A 10,137-nucleotide genomic window follows, 5' to 3' on the forward strand; every position below is an offset into this window, starting at 1 on the left:
ATCATGATTAAAAAGTATGCTACTTTGAGTGGAGGATATTTTCAACTCTGAAAAAAAATGGTATTCCTCATAAAAAGCAGCAGTGTTTTTAAAGTCTTTACCACTATTTGAAAAATATGAATATGTGCATTGTTCTTAAATAGCTGCAGATGGAAAGATAACATTGAAGACATACCAATATTACCCTCATATATTTCCCATCCAGTCAGCTTCCGCACAATCCTACACTGTCAGTCATTCCTTTCAAATTAAAGGGTAAATGTTTATTTAACATATGCATGTCCATTTTCTTAATATTCCAGATGTATAACTAGTAAAAATGTGCTAGACCAGCATTTATTTATAATTTTTTAAAATTTTAGAATAGTTTGAGAAAACATGGGATTTAGAAATTCTTCTCCTCTGCACTTCTTTGTGCCCTGGGCCAGCTTAATTGTGTAGGCCATGCTAAGCTGCCTTTCCGGCACCCTCCCCACAAAACGTGGAACGTTGCATTTTTTTTCTCTCCATTCTTGTGATGCCCAACAGAGGAGCATGCAAGCTGGGTCCCTGTTTTCCTTCGGACCGTTAGGCTTTCCTTCTGGCCATTGAATTGTAGAAGCAGCCAATGCATAATGCATCCTCCCGGAAATGGCTGCAAGATGAAAGAAAATAATTTGAATTACATAGTCTAACTACTTACTCTCCATCACAGCAGAACTGCATTTTGATGTGAAGTAAGTTTTCACCAAACTGACGTTATTTCAGGGAAAAATTGTTGAGTCACTCCTATGTCTTTGTTTTTGTTTTTAATCATACTTGTGACAAAAGAAAAAAGGCACACACGGTTATGTCATACATGAAATACCCATCACATAGATAACACTCTTGAGTTAAACTTTTCAGTCAGCTAAGAACATTAGAACTAGCAAGGGCAAATCTGTAGTGGGAAGATTAAAGCCTTTTTTGTTTTTAAATAAGAAAATAAGATTGTCTCGCTGTATTTTTCATTGCATATAAATTCATTAGCTCTCTACACCTCAGTTGCTCATAACACCCAAGGCAGAATCTTTTCCTTCGTTCAATGGCTTATAGAAAGTGTAGAGGACACTATTCTACCCACTCTGATGCTTACGCAAACAATGACCACACAGGGAGTTCTCAATAATTTTTTGTACCCTCTTAGAAAACTGGATTGTAAGCCATGTGAGGGAAGAGATTCTGTTTTTAAATATCTTTTTATTCTGTGCCCTCTCATCCTCAATCACACAGCTCTTGTACATCTCACGTGTTTGATAAATGTTTATTCGACTAGAAATTACAAGACTTATCCCCCATTAAGCTTTTCATCTTCTAAAGATATTAGGAATACACTGCAACTACTGGCTCATCTTGTGCATTCCAAAACCCTTAAAGAGCCATGCATCCGAAGCTATTTCTTAAGTATCTACTTAAATGGTAGAAGAAACTATAAACATGTAAAGAGTGAATCAGGAATGAAATGAAAGCAAATGGTTATTGTCACATCTAAAGCAAACAAACATGTAAACAAGAAGAGAAAACTCCCCTCAAGGCTTTCATAGCCTGAGAGCCTGTGAATCATTGTCAGTCATTGGTCAGGGCTTTGAACTACTGGGTTCAAAATCCTAAGAAGGGTCTGATAGGACAAACAATCTGTGTAAGGGATCCATAGTAAAAATCGCACTATTTATCAAAGTAGATAATGAAATTCTACTGTAAGCAAGTTAAGCAGCAGCAATGTTGAACAGAGTAGGTGATGACACATATAGACACAATTATAAAACATATGAAAATGCATAGCATACAAAGCTAAACAGAACAAGTACCCATTCCATCTTTATGGAAAAAAACAAAAAAACCTGACTTGAATTAAAACAACCTCTGGAGGTAGACTAATGTATATAATAAAAAACGAGTAAGTGTAAGGCGTGGGAAAAGTTCAGACATTCCTTCCGCATATTGAATCAATTAATAGCATGTACAAGGAAACCCTGATTATTTGAAGGAGTGGAGAAAAATGACTTGATTCTTTACAAGTAATACAGACTATTATTAGTATTCCAGATAGACTGTGTTGTAGAGAGTCCATCATATGCTTTGATCTGTCCTGCATCCACAGCTGGAAACTCTGCGCCTGGCTCTGGAAGCAGCACGATCTGACAGTCGTCTCCATCAGGAAAGTGAGTTAATGGTTGCAAATGTTAATCAGTGGATCAAAGTACAAAAATGAGTCCAATTGAGTTCTTTATGAAAACTGATTTCATTTCTGATGGACCAAAACAATTAAAACATTTATAATTTACTTCGCAACTTACCCTATACTTCTTATCTATACTCCCTGATTTTTTCTTTTCCTCTCCTTTCCTTTCCCCTCTTTTCCTCTCCTCCCCTCTCCTCTCCTTTTCTTTCTCTCCCTTCCTTCCTCCCCTTTTCTCCTCTCTCTCACTTTCTCCTTTTTCTTTCTGAAATTGTGTGTGTGCGTGTGTATAATATAAATAAAAGATTTTATTTATTTATTTGACAGAGAGAGAGCACACGAGTAGGGGCAGAGGGAGATGGAGAGAGGGAGAAACAGGCTCCCCCCCTTAGCAGAAAGCCTTACAGGGGCTCAGGGCTCAATCCCAGGACCCTAGGATCATGACCTGAGCCAAAGGCAGACACTTAACTGACTGAGCCACACAAGCACCTCAAAATTTTGTATGTTTTTAGCTTAATAAGTAATCTGTGTTTCAAGTGATCAGATCAGTAAAAAGTTATTTAAAATATACATATGATATAATTTAAATATGCATACCACACACACATGGGCAGGTGCGCCCACGTAGACATGTCCATTCCCACTGCTACTGGAAATTCATTTAACTAAGAGGTATCATTTTGAATTAGAGATATTATACTGGTTTGGGTTATGTGGCATCTAACAATGACAATGGCACCAAAGCAAGCCAAAAAGAGCAAACTAAAGTTTCTGTCTTAATTCTTATGTGTCCAGACGTACTTGCACTTTCAAAACTCCCTGCTGAGGGAGTTGCTAAAACCTGCTATAATTCTACAATTTGAAAATGAAATCTTCCACATAATATTGTTCCTATTATTTAAGTAGTCAAAAGGCTGGTTATTATAATGAAAAAAATATTTCATAGTAAAAGACAAGAAGTTATCTAACAGGAATAAAGAGAACTTGCTGAAAGTCAGAGAATCTATGTTTGATAGTGTGAACAGATAAAGGGTGCAAGTGTCACTTGTCTAAAATTCCCTTAGAATAGGAATACTACTGTCAGTGAGTGAGACACTTAATGACATCATCCATGATGCTAATCATGTTGAAATGACCACATTTCAAGATGAATATTGTTAACTTTTTAAGCATTCAAAATTCATTCATGAAAAATTAGGGGGGCATTAATGCATTTAACCAGGGTGCCAAATTCATAGAAAATGGATCAGAAATTGCACATTGCAAATACTCCTCCTCCTTCTCTAATTCCTACACTCCCCCCTTCCCTCACCCCGGGCCCAATCTTCCCCTCCAGTTGTCTTCACTACGTAGAATTTGTATTTCCCAAGATTGTTTACTTGCTTTGCTTCAAAATTGCTAAGTGTTTTATTTCTTGGAGCATCAACTCTTCCTGTACTAGAATCATTGATATCTTTAACCTATAGACTTTGAAATTTGTCATGTTTGTCGTGCTTACTTATTAAGCACATAGAAAGCCGATCTTATTTTCTAGCTGTGGCATATTCTGGTACTTTATATAATGGAAACTGTACTTATAATTACTCTCCAGTGTTCGTTCTAATATTCGTGCCAACCTACTTAAATTTTAAAATTAAAATTTTAAATTTAAATATGCATTACTGAAAATAATGTGTTTTAACATTACTTTCATCATTCCTAATTCCCAAAGTGATAAAGGTGGAGAATGTAATTATACCTTGTCTCTCAGACTCTCAGCATCACGTTCTGTTAGCTACTATTGAACCAAACTATCCTAGCATTCCAAGGCACTTAAGCTCCCAGTTTAGAGGCTCTCAGGTCTAAACACTTGGGGACGTTTTTTGCCTCAAAACATATATCCTCAGAGTACTTCAAATGTTCAACTAGCACTCATGCACTTACTATCAATTGTAGATTTTTTTATGCATGCATGCAATTTATTTAATTGTGACTGCTTGGTTACATGGACTTTTTAGTTTTACTAATAAAATGGCAAGGGTTTGAAGACAGTTTAAATATTTACCTAAGGCAGCATTAATTAGGCTAAGTAGGGCTGGTATTTTGCTGCTGAAAATGTACATGATTAACTAATACAATTTTTTCTTTCAATATGGAAACTCTTTAAGCTTCTCTGAATTCCATCTGAATTTTGATTATTTTTGTTTTTGTTGCTGCTGTTAACCGTTTTGTGTTATCCTATTTTTTCCCCCTCTTCTGTTAGATATAAATGTACCAGCCTCCAGGAACCAAATCTGTCTTCTTAGTCAATTTTCCTTTACTTCTGAGTCATCTTATTTTTGCAATTTTTTTCATTATTAACGTTTATACATTTAATAAAAGGAAGTCTTTTGTCACATTTCGTGGGAATTATTTGACTCAGCAGTGCTAGAGTAGCTCCAATAAATGTTAAGCAGCAGATTCTTATTTGTTTTTAATTTTATCAACACAATCTACATGGAAGATCTGCTATTTTGGGTTACTCTACAAAGATGTATTGTGAGACCTTAATTTCTTTAAAGACTTTATTTATTTATTTATTTATTTATTTATTTATTTATTTAATAGAGAGAGTGAGAGAGCATGAGCAGGGAGGAGAAAGAGAAGAAGGCTGTCTGCTGAGCAGGGACCCTGATGCAGGGCTTGATCCCAGGACTCCAGAATCATGACCTGAACTGAAGACTGATGCTTAACCAACTGAGCCACCTATGTGCCCCAGAGACCTTGATTTTTAAATATATTTGTGTGTCAGTTAGCTTTCACTGTGTAACATGTCACCTCTACATGTAGTGACTTAAAACAACAATAATTTAACTCATGCTTCTGTTGGTCTGTTGGGTGTTTATTATTTTCCAGGTGACTTGTGTGTGCAATTAGTTGGGAACAGATGGGAAACTGACTAGTGGTTGGATGATTTGGAATATGTTCATTAATAAGCAAGATGTTCGGCAGGTAGTTGGCCAAGGAGATAAGAACAACGGAGAGGCATGTGTCTTATTATTATACAAGCTACCCCAGCCTTCTTGGTGTTCTAAGAGCCATAAAAGAACAAGCTCCAATACAGAAACATTTTCCAAGAATCTACTTGCATCATACTGATGATGTAACATTGGCAAAAACAACTTAGAAGACTAGTAAAGACACAAGGGATGAAAAGGTAGGCTTCTTGATGGGAGGGAAAAATGTACGGACATTTTTGTAAAGTGTTCCACATTGAACTAGAGTTCAGAGTGTCAATCCTTACCCTGTTCTGAGACCTCAGGCAAGTCATGTGCTGCTTTGCTTTTCCGCCTCTCCTGTAAAATGAGATGTTGGATTATATGAAGTTCAAGTCTTTCTACCTCCTTTGTTTAAGAGAAAATATTTCAAAGAAATACTGAAAACCAATAATTACCATAGTGTTTGTTTTTCATTTCATTTGTCATAAGTTTTGACGTATCAAGTGTTGCAGCGAATTAATAAATTCACTTTTTTGAAAATTCAAGTTCATTTTTAGAAAATATAAATTTAAAATATATAGATTAGAAAATTGGCTCAATTTTATTTGACTTTGAGGTAGTTGAAAGAATTTCAACTGATAAATGATGCAATACTTTTTTATAGCAACTAAAATAGTAATTAGAATTTCAGTGTCTCATATTAATTTATACTCAAACAGTTGTCTATTAGAACAGATAATGTTCTTTCAATGGATTGTAATATATCCATTTAAAAAGTACTATATCAGGGCATTTAGGTGGCTCAGTCAATTAAGCATTATCCCTGCTCAGCGGGGAGTCTGCTTATCCCTCTCCCTGTGCACCACCCCCCTCTCTTAAATAAATAAAATCTTTTAAAAAATAAAAATTACTATATCCAAGTATATTGTATATTATTTAACTTAGGATAGAATGTGTAATTTTCTGATAGAAAGTTGAAACCATTCTTTCTGCCATTAGAAAACTTCAAACAGTCTTGTGGATTAGGGACATACACTTCATTGTCTCTTCAAATGTTGTGCAGACTGGAGAAAAAAAAAAACAAGATTGTTTTTGTTGTCCTGATTATTGATTTCAAAATGCAAGAAAGCCAAACTTTGGGAAAGCTGCAAAGGCAACTTGCTAAACTATTCCTCATTTCATCTCTTTAACCCTTTCCTTACTCAAAGTTTCTTACTCAAAATTCCTGACTCAAGAAGACTAAGCTTACACCCTCTTTCAACATCTCTGGCCAACACCACACTACTGAGTGAGTACCCCAGTGTCCTTGAGGTTTATTTATTCCTCACACGCAAGCTCACTTGTTCTCTTGCCAAAATTTGAGTGAATGAGACACATGGTTTGGAATCACCAAATCACTGGTTTGGATGTTAGCTCTGCAGCTTTACAAATATAATTAGACGATTCGGTCAATGTCTCTAAACCTCAATTTCTCTGTTATTACAATAGAATTGATAGTACCTTTTTTTGTAAGGTCATTGGAATATTAAATGAAATTATACTTACCAAATTCCAAAGTAAGCATTCGATAAATTAGAAGTGGTTATTTCCCTCACAAGAATGAGCCATTTTCTTAGGAAATTGTTTCTAAACCTCCAGTACCTTGTGAGATTTGATTTTTTGACTAAATAATTACATGAGTCTAGTCTATTTTTTGTAGTCTGTACGACCCTTAGGATGACTTTTAACAGATGGGTAAACCAAAATAAACAGACCATTGTCTTTGTATTGGTCTACTCATGTTACTAATATTCAAGTCATTTTTTATTTCATATTTCTTAGTATGTATTATTAATTGATAACTATAATAGTAGTCCAAATGCAATAAAGAGAGAGCATTGTTATTTTTATGATAGTTTTCCCCTTAAAAGACTTTAGTATTCATCATGTTTTCTATCAGCATTTCTAGAGTTTTGAGTGATCAAGTGTTAAAATTAATGGCATTGTCTGTCAGGATAAAACCATACCTATTATTAAGCTTCTCACATTTGTTCTATTGTGGAACCTTTCAGGGAAAGCAATTGTCAATTTGGAATTAGAATGGAAACCTTGTCACATGAAAAGGACCCTGTTTGACTCAGCCACATGGGACACTCAGACACACTTTCAGGACACACTCTAGTCCATGTATACCTCTTCCTGAACTTTGTGAACTTTGTTTCCCAGAAGCATCTTGTTCATTGCAGGGGCATGAACTCAAGTCCCAATAGTAAATGAAAAGTTTTGGTTAGCCTTTCATGGGCCTTTTTCCTTTCTTTTCTTTTTTTCCTTTTCTCTTCTCTTCTCTTCTCTTCTCTTCTCTTCTCTTCTCTTCTCTTCTCTTCTCTTCTCTTCTCTTCTCTTCTTTCTCTTCTCTTCTCTTCTCTTCTCCTGTTCTTCTTTCTCTTCTCTTCTCGTCTCTTCTCTCTCGTCTCTTCTCTTCTTTCTCTTCTCTTTTTTATCTTCTTTCTCTTCTTCTCTTCTCTTCTCTTCTCTTCTCTTCTCTTCTCTTCTCTTCTCTTCTCTCTCCTTCTCTTCTCCCTCTTCTCCTCTCCTCTCCCCTCCTTCGCCCCTCCCCTCTTTCCTTCCTCTCTCCCTCCTTTCCTTCTCTTTCTTTCTTTCTTTCTTTCTTTCTTTCTTTCTTTCTTTCTTTCTTTCTTCCTAACATGGACACAAAATATACCTTGATATGTTATTTAACAATATAGAAACATTGCCTAGATTCAATTTTGGTCATGTGTCCCTTGAATTTTTTTCTTTGGCTGTGTTCTTGCATACAGACACCTTCTGCAACATTTTAAGCAAAACAATATGCACTTACTAAGTGGAAATACTTACGACTTAATTCAGCTACACCAAATTTCACCAGCCCATATTATTGCAAGCTGCCTGCTGAGTCACAAAGAAACAATGTCATCGTGAACCCTGACTACTATACTCACAAACTAAATGTGGAATCAGAGTTGATTCTGTGAATAATCTTTGGAAAGTTCTGAATTCATTAAGATACATATTACTTAGCCATTTATTGAGAATTTACAGACCTTTTTGACATTCTTGTAATGGAGAAAACTGACAAGTAGTTGTGTAGGCCAGATCATCCTTTGGAAGTACTTATCAATATCAAGACTTTTATGGTGGCCCACATCCTTTTTGGGCTATTAGCTTAAAACAAAAAGTGTGCTTTCTGCCCATGGAATCCTGGTTTTCTTATGTCATGAAGAGAAATTATGGAATAATCAAAAAAATTAAAAAGAGAGAAACAGCATTAGTTAATTCATCAAGCATACTGTAGGAAAACATTTGATATAAATACTATTTACCCTTCTATATCACTAAGCCCTGTATAAGAAGGAATTCCTCTTAATCGAAGAGTATATTTCTAAATTCATATGGCATATTTGACCTTAATAGCATATTTATTTCTGTATAACCTTTCTATTGTTACAGTTTAATATGTTTACTACGTAAGTAGCTAGCATAATATAACTTCTCTATTTTTCCTAAGAGCTAACAAAAGTACACAGCATTGTAATGCTTTAAATTCCTTTAGTTTTAACAATATTTGTAAACTTCTCTTGGAAAAGGTATATTAAGTAAAGTTTTGAGAAAGATGAGCTGCATCCTATGGCTTTTGTAATTATTAAAAACACAGAATGATTATTTCTGTTTCTTCCGAGAAACTTTACATTACCTATGAGGGCATGGGAATTACAAGCATTCCTATTGGCAATTGAAATTGTTTTTAATATAAAAAACATGGGCAAATGGCTGTTATTCTCAAAACACTTCTGAAAAATATGCAAATGTCTTGTGTCTCAAAATATTAAGGTTGTCCATTTTCCCCCTATTTCCCAAATGCCTGCTTATTTTCTTTCATGTGTGGGTAATATTCTAAACCTTGGTTTGTTATCAAATTAAATTAAGATCAGAGTTAATTCCCCCTTGTTTCATATTCAGAATCCTATTATAGTGTATTCAAATTTAAAGGCTTCATATTCAATGATACAAACTGAATAGTATATGATCCATTTAAGGTTTATCTTTTTAGGAAAATAGATTTTTAAATCTAGCACTTGATTAAGTGAATGAATACTTGCATTTACTCACTTGTGTGGTTCATATATTCACAATAATTCTTTGTAAAAGTCAGTTGTATTTTATGCATGTTATACATTGATCTTATGTATACCATATTTGAATTTTGCACTGATGATTAAAATCTTTAATTAAAAAAAAAACTAATCACATTTCATTATAATCCCAAGGGTTGAAACAAAACTGTGATTCTAATATAAATGCTTTGAAGAATATTTTTTCTATCAAAACTGTTAGGAAAGTGATCATTTCCAGCACACAGTCATTAAAGTATACTTGGTTAATTTATTCTCATCTCCTTTTCATATGTATGAAAAATTAGGTTTGACAAACAAAGGAAATCAAACCGAATCATAATTCGATCCTTTGTTTAATTGCTATGTATGTAAATGGCTCATTGAATTGACTGAAATGACCTGCTTCATAACATGTCTTTATACAGTTTTAGTTTTCAGAATTCTTTTAATTTTAAGTACACATCATACTGAACAAAAATTTTCACATTTACCATCTACTCAATTCTTACAACCTATTGGGAGGTCAATAAGAGTAACCATCATTTTGTTTATTAGACAGAGACACTGACACTCAGAGAAGATAAGAGGAACTATATGAGGTTAAATGAGGAGCCATTAAATGGACTTGAATGCTGAGCATTGCCGAAAAACATGGGATAAATGGGTAAAATTGGGCATTGAATAGGAAGCAAAAATGCTTTTACGAATATGAAAGATAGAAAAGACTAGTAAATAAAGCTAATATAATTGCCCAGTATAAATTGAGCACTGAAAGCATAAAACCAACATATGAGAGGAACCAGGAAGAAAGGGTCATTGGCCCTTCAAGATTTGATTGATGGTATTAAAA

The 10,137-nt window shown here is 34.5% G+C and overlaps 1 long non-coding RNA gene across 1 annotated transcript; it reads left to right on the top strand.

Annotated features, from left to right (window-relative positions):
- Positions 1–821: 821 nt before the first annotated feature.
- LOC130542907 (uncharacterized) lies at positions 822–9,413 on the top strand. The gene is made up of 2 exons (XR_008957783.1): positions 822–2,180; positions 4,788–9,413. It is a non-coding gene; the product is annotated as an uncharacterized LOC130542907 (long non-coding RNA).
- Positions 9,414–10,137: the final 724 nt, after the last annotated feature.

Source organism: Ursus arctos, unplaced genomic scaffold, assembly GCF_023065955.2.
Source record: "Ursus arctos isolate Adak ecotype North America unplaced genomic scaffold, UrsArc2.0 scaffold_6, whole genome shotgun sequence".
NCBI classification, from domain to species: domain Eukaryota; kingdom Metazoa; phylum Chordata; class Mammalia; order Carnivora; family Ursidae; genus Ursus; species Ursus arctos.